This window comes from Balaenoptera physalus (assembly GCF_965194825.1).
Source record: "Balaenoptera physalus genome assembly, chromosome: 6".
NCBI classification, from domain to species: domain Eukaryota; kingdom Metazoa; phylum Chordata; class Mammalia; order Artiodactyla; family Balaenopteridae; genus Balaenoptera; species Balaenoptera physalus.
The window spans coordinates 19,028,540-19,041,652 of NC_138885.1; the positions used below are offsets into that span (position 1 = coordinate 19,028,540).

Consider the following 13,113-nt stretch of genomic DNA (forward strand, 5'->3'; position numbering starts at 1 on the left):
ATAAGAAGAGTGACACTGCTTTAAAATTTTGCAAATATATCTTTAACATCTGGCTTAACAGAAGATAGCTGGATTCTCATATCTGCTTCCGCATTCAACTTGTTGTGAGAACACATCATATAGCTTCTAGAAAACTCTACTACATACTCACGAAAGAATGTGAGTAAAAAAAGGCAAATACTAGCTTATGAAAATAGTTTTGACGTTGTGGATCTCTTAAAAGGGTCTTGGAAGCACCCAGCGTCCCAGGCCCACACTTTGAGAACTTCGCCCCGAAGACAGATACAGAACTAGAAATGGAAGAACGTTCTGGAAAATTTCCTGGAATCATCATTTCTGATCGCTGAATCTTCAGAGAAAGATTTCATATATATACCAACAGCCTACTAATTTTTTAGAAGAGCAGTTTAGCACAAAGAAGACGTTTCTAGAAACAGAACAAGAGTCTATCGTATCACTATCATCCTACTAAATGATAAAAATAATCCTAATACAGTGTAAAGGTTAGGAACATCATTATTTTATCCTTAAAATAGATTTCCTTTATCACACTATTAGGAAATATCAAGTGGTATAGGCGCTTGTCAAATCTTATTCAGTTCAATTTGAAAGAAAACTCCAATGGTTTTAGCCATTACATAGTTTTTAAGAAGGAAAATATTAATAAATCATAAAATTTTGTAGTCTGCCCACACATTTTATTTTTTGGCCTTCAATAAAGTATGAATGAACCAACATAGAAAACCAACATCTCAGAAGTGGCAGCACATTAGCCACTTGATTTGGTGAAACAGAGAGTAAAATACGTAAAACTAGAAACGTCAACTTTACTTTTGACCTACCGCCACGTGAGCAGAGACGTGCCTGACTTCAAACAGCCATGTGGAAATGTATGACACAAACGTGGAGAATCTCAGAGTAGTCTGGGTCACAGGAAAGATAATCCCCAACCCTAACCCTGCTCTCTGGTCATCCTAATCTACAAATTGGAAAATCGCTTTAGTCTACTTTATGGGATCTACTCTCATTCAAAGCAGCCTGGTGATGAAGGACAATTTGCATGACCAACAAATACAAATGCCTCTTTGGGTCCATGCTCTGTAATTGTTCTAAATCATTTATTCAGGAAATGCAACATATATAATATCATGGAGCAAAGACTTCTAAGGGTTCTGAATAACAGCCCAGGGTTTTCTACAGGGTGGGTGGGCAAGACCAGTGCCAGTTAAGTTCCACTAAAGGAAGGGTACCCCAATTTTACGTACTAGGAGTTATTTTATGTAGTAGGCCTCTGAATCATATTTCCTTTGAAAAGAGGGTTTCAAGGCTAAAACACACCAAAAAGATTCTTTCTTGAGGTTCAATACTTTGTATCTCCCAAACCTTTCAAGTTTTTGGTATTCCATGTGTGTGCAGTTTATGTCAGCAGGAGTTTTTCTTAGTAGGAATTGTATTTTTTTGTGTATGAAAGAATTGTCATTCTTTATTAAAATTAAGGAAGTAATGGAGTTGTTGAATGGGTGAAATTATCTATGATCAAATTCTTAGGATTTCTAGATGTTAATATTTCTGGGCTCAAATTATGAACTTAAAGTATTAAAAATAAATGGGTCTTTTTTTTTTTTTTTTTTTTTTTACAGTAATCTCATCTGCCCTTGAGTTTAGTAGTCCCTTGGCAAACCATATCTTCAAACTCCCATGGTCCCAATATATGTGTGAAACCAACTGGGACCATCATCTTTTTTATGCAAATTCGGGGTTCTTAAAAACAGCTTTGTGTAAAAAATAAAGAATCCTTGCCTTGTATGCTACCCAAGGCAAATTAAACACACTCCCAAATACTTGTGTTCCTATTTGAAGGTCTTCGCTCATCTGCTAAAAACTGACAACTGTGCTTTTGCAATACGTCTCTGTTTTGTTTTGTGTTTGTAGCAAAGCCAGTAGCTCATTACGAAGGGGGTATTGACTTTATGATAGCAAAACAAATGCCCAGAGATATTTTATCAAGAGCTGTGGACCCTTACTTACAGAACAGGGATAAAAGAAGGATATAAAGAATAAACACACAATAAAACAAAAGTGGTGACAACACTTACTTCTCTTTCAGTTAAATGCAAAGAGAATCTTTCCCTCCAAGAAGGAGGACACAGAGCTACATTTTTACTCAATTTTACGCACAAATGGCGAATTAGTCCCAGGTTTCTAAATCCTTCAGTGCAGCCGCAGACAATCTCAACTAAAGATCACAATAAACAACAACAAAGTTATTTATGCGAACCATGGATCTTCAGAATACCACAGATACATCTGCACGTTAAGCCCATGGAAAGATTGCCTACAGTGATACCAACAGGATGCTGGCATTTGTAAAAGCCAGAAAAGACCTGCAAGGTTTGGATGTTTAGAAAAATGCTCCCCAAGGGGTAAGCAGCTTCCGAAGGGGGACTGTATTCAGTTTGTGATGTGTGGAGACGTCCGACTTCTGGGCACCGAACAGCCATCTGTTGCGGGAGTGGGGAAGGCAGGCCTGTCTGGAGACAAATCAGTGTTCTGTTGCCATTTTCAAGGAAGCCCTGCACCCGTCCTGAATGGGTAAGGATGACGCCACGGTGCAGCCCTGCTCTCCACGAGGCAGATGGGACCCCCGTGAGGCTGCCCTGGAGGAAGGGCCGCACTGGCGCTCAGGGTGAGTGCGGAGAATTACTTCTACTCATTGTGAGTCTCATCACCCCAGACTGCTCTATACACACAATGCATTTGAAGGGCGCAGATCGAAATGCACATCCAGCAAGCTGTCAGTGCAGTAAATACTCTGTGTGTTTTCATCAAATTGCCAGCTAATCTGTACAATTTCTACTTGACTCTCCTGGAAAAATAAAGCATAACAACTAAGCATGCTCACATATGTATTTAAAAAGAAAAAAAAAAAAAACATTATGGGGCATCTTACAAACCCAAAGTCAATTTCCTTTACTGTGGGAAAGAGATAGGGATATTAAAGAATCTTCTAATATCCCCCCAAACTGGACCTTCATGTTAGTTTCGGTTGTTAGGTTAAGCGCCTATATTCTAAAGTATTTAAAACTCAGTTTTTTTAATGTATTATATAATATATACATCTATCTCTATTTTAATTTATTTGGAATATTCTGCTGATTATATACAGTAATCCAATGACGATGGAAATTCTAATTCATTCAGCAAAAACTTAAAGTGAGTTTAATGAGTTTATGCGAGGCCTGGCCCAGTACTAGGCACTGGGAAATAAAGATAAATACGACGGTTCTAAATTCAGAGAGCTTAGGGTCTAACAGACAGAAAGCATACCTAGGCACACCTGTGTCATAAGATGCACTAAGCATAACATGAGTGCTGGGTATTCAAAGTTGGATTCAAAGCTAGCTTTTAAAATAAACGTTAGGTAACGATTTTACCAAAAAATAGAAATTAAACTGCCTTTAAATGGGAAGGTGCATTCTCCTATTTCTAAGAAAGTTATTTTTCAAATTTCATGCTTTTTAGCAACAAGTCATATAGAAAAACAGGTCTGTTTCCACAAGTCTTTTAATTATAGAGAATCTCTATTACAGGTCTTGGTTGCACCATTCCCTAAATTCCTTAAGTTTGGCAGGTGACGGTACTGGACTTCAGTTCAGTTCCAAGTGCTGCCCCTTTGGGTCATGGTTTTATCCAGGTCACTTTTCAGAGACACTTGACCGACTTCTTCAGCCTTTTCCATTCCAATACATCATATCACAATTTTAAAAGATAAGAGTAATGGTTAATATTTATTGAACAGTTAGTATGGCAAGCACGGTTCTAGATACGTGAAATATTTAAACTTCCAACAATCCCATGAGGCAGGTATTATTATCATCTCCAGGACACACAGCAATGCTTCTCAAACTTTTTCAGAACCTTTTTACACTCTGAAAAAAAATCTTTGAGGACTTCAAAGAGCTTTTGTTTATGTGGGCTGTATCTGTCAATGTTTACGGTATTCAAAATGAGAACCAAGACTCTAAATATATATTAATTTACATATATTTACATATAGTAAAATACAAATACTATATATATTAATTTATTTGAAATAACAATAATAATTCCATTACAGGTAAACAACATATAATTATGACATACAACTATAGATTCCAAAACAAAAATTAGTAAAAAGAATGGCAGTGTTTTATAGTTTTGCTAATGTCTTTAATGTCTGGCTAACAAAAATGACATCTGGATTCCCATATCTACTTCTGTACTCAGGATGTTGCAATGTTAACATGTTGAAAAGCCTCTGGCAAACCACTGTATGCCCATGAGAGTGAAAAAGACAAATAACATCTTAGTACTCTTAGAAAAACAGTTTTGACCTCTGAATTCTTGAAAAAGTCATAGGGCCCCTGGAGCCCCCGGTCCACAGTCTGAGCACTGCTGATGTACAGTGACTCCTATCTTCCACGGGGAAACTGAGGCTCAAGTAGGCTGGGAAACATGCCCACTGCCTTAGCTGTTAAATTTAAATAAAACCATGCATGTTTTTCCAAATGTGCAAAATAGTGATGAATACTTATTTAGTTAAAATCCCATTTGCTAGAACTTGTGCCTCTGTATTTATCATCACCTATTAACCACCGCCTCTACTGCTAGAGAAGGAATCATCAATTGAAACAGGCTGGGACCTGGGACCTGGGACCCTTTGCTACAATGCTGGCACCTGGACAAACATCTTGTCCAGCAAAAAAATACAAAGAAATTATAAGGGACTAAAAATGTGTGCATGCGCAGACAAGGCAAATTGTGGACAACAAGATACAAAGAGATCAAAAAACCCAACTGCCACTTCTGAAGAGCAGGGAGCAAAAGCAGGGTACTGGGCATGCCCCCTGCACACAGCACCACCAAAGGGGTGGGCAGACCACCTAAGCCCCCCCTCCAGCCCGACCCCTGGACACACCCCTACCTTCACCCCATATTAGGAACCAGCTCGGCCTGCCTCGCGGAACGAGTGAGCAAGGGAACCTGTTGCTTCTTCTCGCTCCCCGCTGCTGCAGCAGGGGCCCCAATAAAGCCTTGCCTGCATTTCTTGTCTGGCCTCCGATCAATTTCTATTGACTAAGGAGGCAAGAACCCTGGTCGGTAACACAATAATGCAAGAAATAATGGGGGTGTCCAAGGATGAAACATCCTTGACCCTTTCAATAGCAATCAATGGGAAAACCACCGATCTAACTTTTCAAAGACACACTGAATTCCAAGTCCTATGAACCTACATCTCTAGCCGAGTAGAAGAAAAATACGAATGAAATTCCTAATATAAACTTATGCTCAGGCACACATTCTGTTTCAATTAACACCACCCCCTCCCCATATTTTTTCCCTACAAAGATCTCACCAAATGCCCAAGAGGAAATGAGATAAATGATTACTCTCATTTACACTTTGGGGCAGAGTCACACTCTAAAATCTTAGAGAAAAGTTTCAATAAATCATCAGCCTTCCCCATTTCTGAGTGGGCCCCAAGAATAAGAGCATGGTGGCGACCTGGTGTGTGTGTGAAGAGAGCAGGTCTGCTCTCCCCGGAGGCCTAGAACCATTCTCCGCATACACAGGCATCCCGGGGAGGTGCCGGCCACAGAGGCAGGACAATGTCGAGTGCCAGGTGCGCCTGTGGAGTGGGCAGATGGGGAGATCGGGGGCAACAGTCCCTGAGTAATGGTTAAATTAATTAGCCTTTCCAAAGCAGATCATTTAATTACTCATCCACTCAGATATTCAGGGCAGGAACAGATTTAGAGAAAGTTTGGGAGCTACAACCCAGATGAAAGAAACTTGCATACAACTTTTTCCAACGCATAATGTCAGTGTTGGCCCTAAAACTTATAAATACCAAAAATCACCCTCTTATTCCGTACTTTAGAGGAATCAATTAACATCCACAATGCATAACAGTCAGGAAGTTGAGAGTGGTTCTAAATTGGTGACATTAAACGATTTGGGTCAGCAAACACTAAGGCAGCAGGACTCAGGACGACACGCACACACACTGACTGCGGGAGAGAGAGGAAGTGTAGTAACAGTGCGCTGTGCTGACTAACCGATTCCCTTCCCACCAAGCAAACAAACAAACGAACAAAACAACCAGAAACTCTTTTAGAGAATACAGTATATTGGAATACAGAGATCATTAGTGAAAACAAACACACACTCTAATTTCAGTTGCCTGCCTTTCTGAAGGTTTTCTGTCCACATGCTACTCCTCATGGAGCTTTCTGAAGATTTCTAAAATTTTTCTCCAGTTTTCTACATTTCTGGAGAATTTTCTAAAAGTTCTCTAAATATGATGCCATGTTAAGTGTTCTAGAACTTGAAAAAGAATATACATGTATATCTATAACTGAATCAATTTGCTGAACAACTGAAACTAACACAACGCTGTTAATCAAATACACTCCAATATAAAATAAAAGTTTAAAAACAAATGTTCTATAATGAATGGTCTTCCACTCTCAAAAATGGTGTCTCAAATGACATCCACATTTTCATTTAGTGGTTCACTGATTCATCCATACAGCCACTTGTGTCACCCACTGTATCCTAACTGCTTACCTGTTTCTCAACCCTACTGGGCTATAAGACTCAGACGGCTAGGACTTCATGCTCTTTGTGTGTCCGAGGCACAAACCACATCCTCATTGAATGAAAGATCATGATTCAGGGCAAAGACAGTCTCATGGACTTGAGGCAAGATCACAGGCTGCCTTCATCTGTATTGAGTATCAGAGGTTAGTCCCATGCCCCACCAGAGCTTAACAAAATGCGCCAATAAAACCTACCACTACCAACGCACTTGTAGTGTTCTGCACACTTTAGATGTACCACGTACTCTTGTTATCAAATAAATACACCAATGAAGAAATAAACTTGTCTTTCTGGGGATTCTCCCCTTTATTACTCCTTAGAACTATTAGCTTTCACTAGAAGAATACGTGCTTTAATCACAACATTTTTTATAAAGACAGGGTCTAGTAACTTTATTGAACACAATACTGAGTTAAAAGAACCCCATTTTCTTCTCTTTTCTTTGTCTGGGGCAGAAGGAAATCCCAAAAGTCTCCTACCTAATGTGTTTCTAAAATACACACTGCAACAAAAAATTCCCCCAACTTCAATATAGGAAATTTGAGTCTTAACTCTTGCGGTAACTTCTTCCTTGAGTGTAAAGCCAGTTCAAGGACTTCAAAAAAAAATTTCCTTGAGATATACCTTTCTAAGAATCGTTGAAGAACTACCTAATTTTTTAAACTTAATTTTCACTTCTGAAAAGCCTAGATTCTTGAATGAGGAATCCTTATGTTTCCATGTTTTCTAAGAAACATGAATTTCCTATGTTCTCATGTTCTATACCGATAATTCTCCTTTTAACATTAAAATTTCACTAAAAAGACACATCTAGGTTTGTTTTACGTCTGGCAAATAAGAAAAAACTGAAAAACAAAAGAATTTCATTAATAGTGTTTGATTTTCTTCCATCAATTTTGGTAACATTCAAAGGTAATGGGCGATATGTCATTTAACATGGAAAGAGAATTCTTAAGGAAAAGAAAACACATGCTAACCATCTCCTAAGGAGTACTGCATACCTGTGGGTGGGTGAGACAACAGCCTTCATGTTACAGTTTATTTGGTTTCCATGGCTTTCAATTATCAATGGCCCTGAAATCTCATTCTGTCTCTATTTTCATGAAGGTCCCAAGATAGTATCTGCAAGGAGATTCAAGCCATCTGTCTAGGCTGAGAAAAACAAGGCTTATGAGATCCTAAAGGAAGAAGTTGAAGGAGGTAATGAAGACCCTGGTAAGGCTGCAACACAGAATAGTTTATCCCCTAAATCCTCCTTCTTCATTTGTGGAATGAGCCACACATACAAGGAAAATTCTGCTCAACAAAATGGTGGCTTTTAGGGTGGATTAGCAATGCCATAAATTCATCCCACAAGTACCATGCTGCCTACTATGTCGGAGGCACTTTGCTAGGCTCTGGGGAAGACACAATGACAAGTTAAGGCTTAATCCCTGTAGTCAAGAAGCATCATGTCTTAGAAAACAATGTGTCTATATCAAGTGTTATGAGTTGAACTGTGTCCCCCTAAAAATGTGAATGACTTTACATGTTGAAGTCCCAGAACATGACCTCATTGGAGGCAGAGTCTTTATGGTAATCAAGTTAAAATGTGGTCATTAGAATGAGCGCTAATATCCACTATGACTGAAGCCCTTAAAAAAGGGGGTAAATTTGAAGATAGGTACAGAGAGAATTACATGGGAAGATGAAGGAAGAGATTGGGAAGATTCTTCTATAAATCAAGCAATGCCAAAGACTGCCAGCAAACCAGAAGCTAGGCAAAGGGCATGGAGCAGATACTCCTCACAGCCCTTAGAAGGAAGCAACCCTGCCAACACCTTGATATTAGACCTCTAGCCTCCAGTACTGTGAGACAATACATTTCTGTTATTTAAGCCACCCAGTTTGTGGTACTTTGTTAGGGCAACCCTAGCAAAGGAATACATTCAGATGTACTTATAGTCTAATATAAAATCTATCGATTGGGCTTCCCTGGTGGCGCAGTGCTTGAGAATCTGCCTGCTAATGCAGGGGACACGGGTTTGAGCCCTGGTCTGGGAAGATCCCACATGCCGCGGAGCAGCTGGGCCCGTGAGCCACAACTACTGAGCCTGCGCGTCTGGAGCCTGTGCTCCGCAACAAGAGAGTCCGCGATAGTGAGAGGCCCGCGCACCGCGATGAAGAGTGGCCCCCACTCGCCACAACTAGAGAAAGCCCTCGCACAGAAACGAAGACCCAACACAGCCAAAAAAAAAAAAAAAATCTATCAATTACATGTGTTTGGACATAATCCCTCTCTCTACATACAAATATACAAGTAGTTTGGTAAAATGTAATGGGTGCCCCAAGCAAGTGTCATATAGTTTCAGTAGAAGGAGTATTTAAATACTTCTGACCAAGAGAATCAAGGAAGTCTTTATAGAGGAAATGGCAGTCACATTTCAGACAAGCTAAGAGCCATAGTAAGTCAGAAGGCAAAAAGTCAGAAGGAATTTATGACTGTAGAACCATAAAATATCTACTGCAAAGTTGTTCTTGTTGTTTTTCATCTCAGAAACGCACTCCTTTTACATGCCGCTTCTCAAGAAAGGTCAAGAAGTCTATACGAATGACTCAGATGGCACACTTCATATCTAAACCTCTACAAGTACACATTAACTTAGCCACAAAGATATTTTTAGTACTTTCAACTTCACCTTCTTTTTACTAAGGCTACTGTGATGTCTAGTATAAGATAAAGTGCTGTCTTCCTGCTCTATTATAAGACTATTGACTTAGTTGGTCTTCCAGACTGGGGATGGTTTGCAAATAGACTCATTGTGGCTGCCACCTTCTGGTTTGTAAATACACTTAACTCACTCTCTGACTGCTGCCCTTGTTACAGCAGTTGCTGCTGCCCTTGTGCACTGGTCACTAGCAGGTAACAAGGAGTTAGAGGGGCCACCTGTGGTCCAGGAACTGGTCTGTCTAGAGACAGAATGACAGAATCCATGACCAGACTCGCCATAACTCAGGTCTCTCCCAATAAGCCATTATCAAGCCTTAGAAACACTTTTTAAAAGCCAACAACGGGAAACTTTAGAGGGAAACAGAAAACACTGATGAGAAAACAGAACCTAATGTCTAAGAGATGAGAAATGAATGGAAACCAATCTGTGAAATAATTTAATAGACGCGACACCGGGTAAGACCCTAATGGGAAGGAAAAAAATTCTCAGATATACAGCCACATAGGATACTCTCAACAGAAGTAAAAGTGTTTTAGGAAACAGGAAAACAACTCGTCTGAAAACAACAGCAGATGTTTCTGAAGAATAATAATAGCACAACGACCAGGCAACAAAATTAATTCTGTCAAAACAGGTTACTGTAAACTTTCAGTCTATAGGTAATTAAACCTAAGCATTTAAATTGCCTGTTTTATCATCACAGTGAGAGAGAGGAAATTTTTAAAAAATGAAGGCATCTTTTGTAACTTAAACCAAGAGAGGGGAAAGTCAAGTAGTGACTGAGTGGTTCAAAATTTTAAAAAAGCCATTTTCTGAAGGATGGCAGGCACCCACCACCTTCAAGGCAGAAGGTGGTTGAAGAAGTAAACAGTCATTTTTGAACAAATTTTGATGACATTTAAGAGAGAGGATAATAAGAGTAATAATAGCAATAATTAACACTCACATTGTGATTACATTCCCAGCACATTACAGTGAGCTATTAACTCATTTCATCTTCATCCTAACCATAAGGTGGGCACTATTATTATCGCTATTTTACAGATAAGGAAAACAAGGCACAGAGAGATTAGATATCAGCCCAAAGGTCTTGGGGTAGTGATTGATGACGTCAGGATTTGGGGGCAGGCATTCTTGGTCCCAAAGCCCCATTCTCATCTTAACGCTGTGCTATCCATGTAATTCTAGCTGAAGTTACACTTCTTAATGGTGCGTTGTTGTTCAGTAATATGGACACTAAAAGGTCTGTGTGAATTTCATAAGAAGCTCTCAAAATCCATTTTCATTCCCCTTTGAGACTCAAGCAACTGAAGAAGCAGAACAGAGGTGTGGTTAATAGAACAGACTCTGGGATCAGACTGCATGAGTCAGACTCCCAGCTCATCCACTGACCAGCTCGTCGACCTACGGGAAGTTACTTACCATCTCTGTGATCGAATGTGCTATCATTTACAAATACAAATTGCTCCTTTCTGTGGGAGGACTTTACTTCCCCACCCCACTGATATCAGGCTTGGCGTGAGACTTGCTTTGACCAATGAAATGTGAGTGAAAGGAACATGTGTAACTTTTGGGCAGAAACTTGAAGAGCCAGGACAAAATTTGCCATATTATCTTTCTCATTATGATCAGCAATGTTTGAGAAGGAGGCTGGCCTGGGTCCTGGAGTGAGGATACCTTGGAGCCAAGCAGCAGACCCGCCACTGACTTCTGATGGAGTAAGAAATATATCACTGCATTTTTAACTCACTATAATTCGGGGGCTGCTTGTCACATGACATACTGCCTCTCTTGTCTCATACGCTCTCTGTGCCTCAATGTCCTACCTGCTTCTAGGGTTGTTGCAGGAATTGACGAGTTATGTTTATAAAGCATGTAGAACAGTGGCTGGCGCATGATAAGCTCAATGGACGTGTTCATTCTTTTAATTATATTCATCTATAAATGGTGGGAGATAGGTATTAGTGAGCCAGATACTCACATGAAAAGAACACGAGAGAAAAGATTGCTAGAGGAAACACTGCCAGTACTAATCAAATCCAGTGCTTTTCTGATGCTCAGATTCTTTCAGCTCAGTCTTTATTGTTATACTGGTTGCCCTTTGGGCTTTTTGCAAACTTCTCCTTCCCTTCATTGCTTCCAGTAATCTTATCCATTTATTGACAATTCAGGGCGTTGATATTAGTGACCCAAAATTTCCAGACAGTTTTCCTGCTGCAAAATCTAGTCAGTTACTTTGGCCATGAAGATTTCTCCTCCATGTCCCTCCACTAATCTTTTTGGAAATAGAGTTGAGCACCAGTTTTCCCGTCCATGGAACACAATTTGAGTGAGATCATAGCAGCTGCTATTTCTTTGTTTCTAAGGGTGAAGGATTAGATAACTTTGACAAGTTTCTTTGTTCCATGAGTTTTGACTGGCTTTAGTTTGCTAATGTACAACATTCTGCGGAAAAGCTCTTGTTTCACAATTAACGTTCCACACAACTTGCTTTCAGGGGATGCCGCTGATGACCACTCCAGAGGTTGTGATAAGCAGATACTGAGACCTCTCATGCCCGAGAGGAAGTTACCGTGAGGCTCGCTCTAATGCATCCTAGAAATCACAGGCCACTAAAGTGGTGGCCCAAAGAGATCTTTGACAGCACCACCCTCGTTTCTGACGGGAGGAAATGGAGCCTCAAAGAGACTGACTACCTTGTCGAGAAAAATTAGTCTGTTGAAGAGCAAAACCCGACAGACCAGAGTAATTATCCGTGGGAATCATGGATACTGTGCTCTTTCTAGGGCTAACAGTGCTTCAGAGACAAACGCTTGGTGACAACAATATATCTGGACAGACTAAAAAACGTGTTAAGTACCCAATTAACAAATTCATTCACTCCATGTTACTGAGCATCTTACTGGGTTTTAATCTGACCCATTCACAAAAGCCAAAGAGCTTACTGAGAAAGATACAGTTACAGAGCCCCATTTAACTATGCTCCTACGTGAAGTAAGTTGGTACGATAGAGTCAGTATCAGGGCTTAACGAAATTAAGATATAAAACAGAAATCAAGTCATTTATTACATCAAAGAGCTTTGTTTGGCAGTTACTTGCTAGATAAGTAACTCACCAGCTATTTTCTCTGAAATAATAGTGATTAGAATGACTATCATATCCAACAAAAAACTGCAACAGGCAATAAACAGGATCAATCTTCAGAAAATAAAATACACCAAAGGTAGCTATAGCTGCTTTTGACAGTCTTGGTAGCAAATAAAAGCAAAAGTTATTTCTAGCATTCATCATTTTAATGATTTCTAAATTTGCTTCTCCAAAAGAAATGTACTGGAGATTAATATATTTTACATGAAAACAAATAGAATGTGTAAATTACTAAGGGGTTTACTTCCTTGCTTTGATTCTAGCCACTTTCCCAAGCCCTAAAAAGACATTCACTCAAGTTTTGTGTGGCTTCTGTGAAATCATCTCCTCTACAACTAAATAGGTAAAGAAAGAATGTACTTTTTTAGTGGATAATGGTAAACCTGAGATTTGTGGCTAAAAACATTCTTGATCACAAACACTTTGTTGTTTTCTTTGCTCCTTGGCTACAGTCTCACATCTAAAAGATATAAGTGAAAACAAAACAAAGAGAAAAGGATTCTGTAGGCACCCACATCCAAGAAAGGCTCAGTAGTCGAAAGTCACAATAAAAACAGATTGTCATAGACGGGAATTCCATTAAAGAAGGACAAAATATCTGCTTTGGGGAAG

The 13,113-nt window shown here is 39.6% G+C and overlaps 1 protein-coding gene across 18 annotated transcripts in view; it reads right to left on the bottom strand.

Moving 5' to 3' along the window:
* Positions 1 to 13,113, bottom strand: part of NCKAP5 (NCK associated protein 5) — a 1,104,646-nt gene that overhangs the window by 563,208 nt on the left and 528,325 nt on the right. The gene's annotated exons all lie outside the window — the stretch shown is intronic.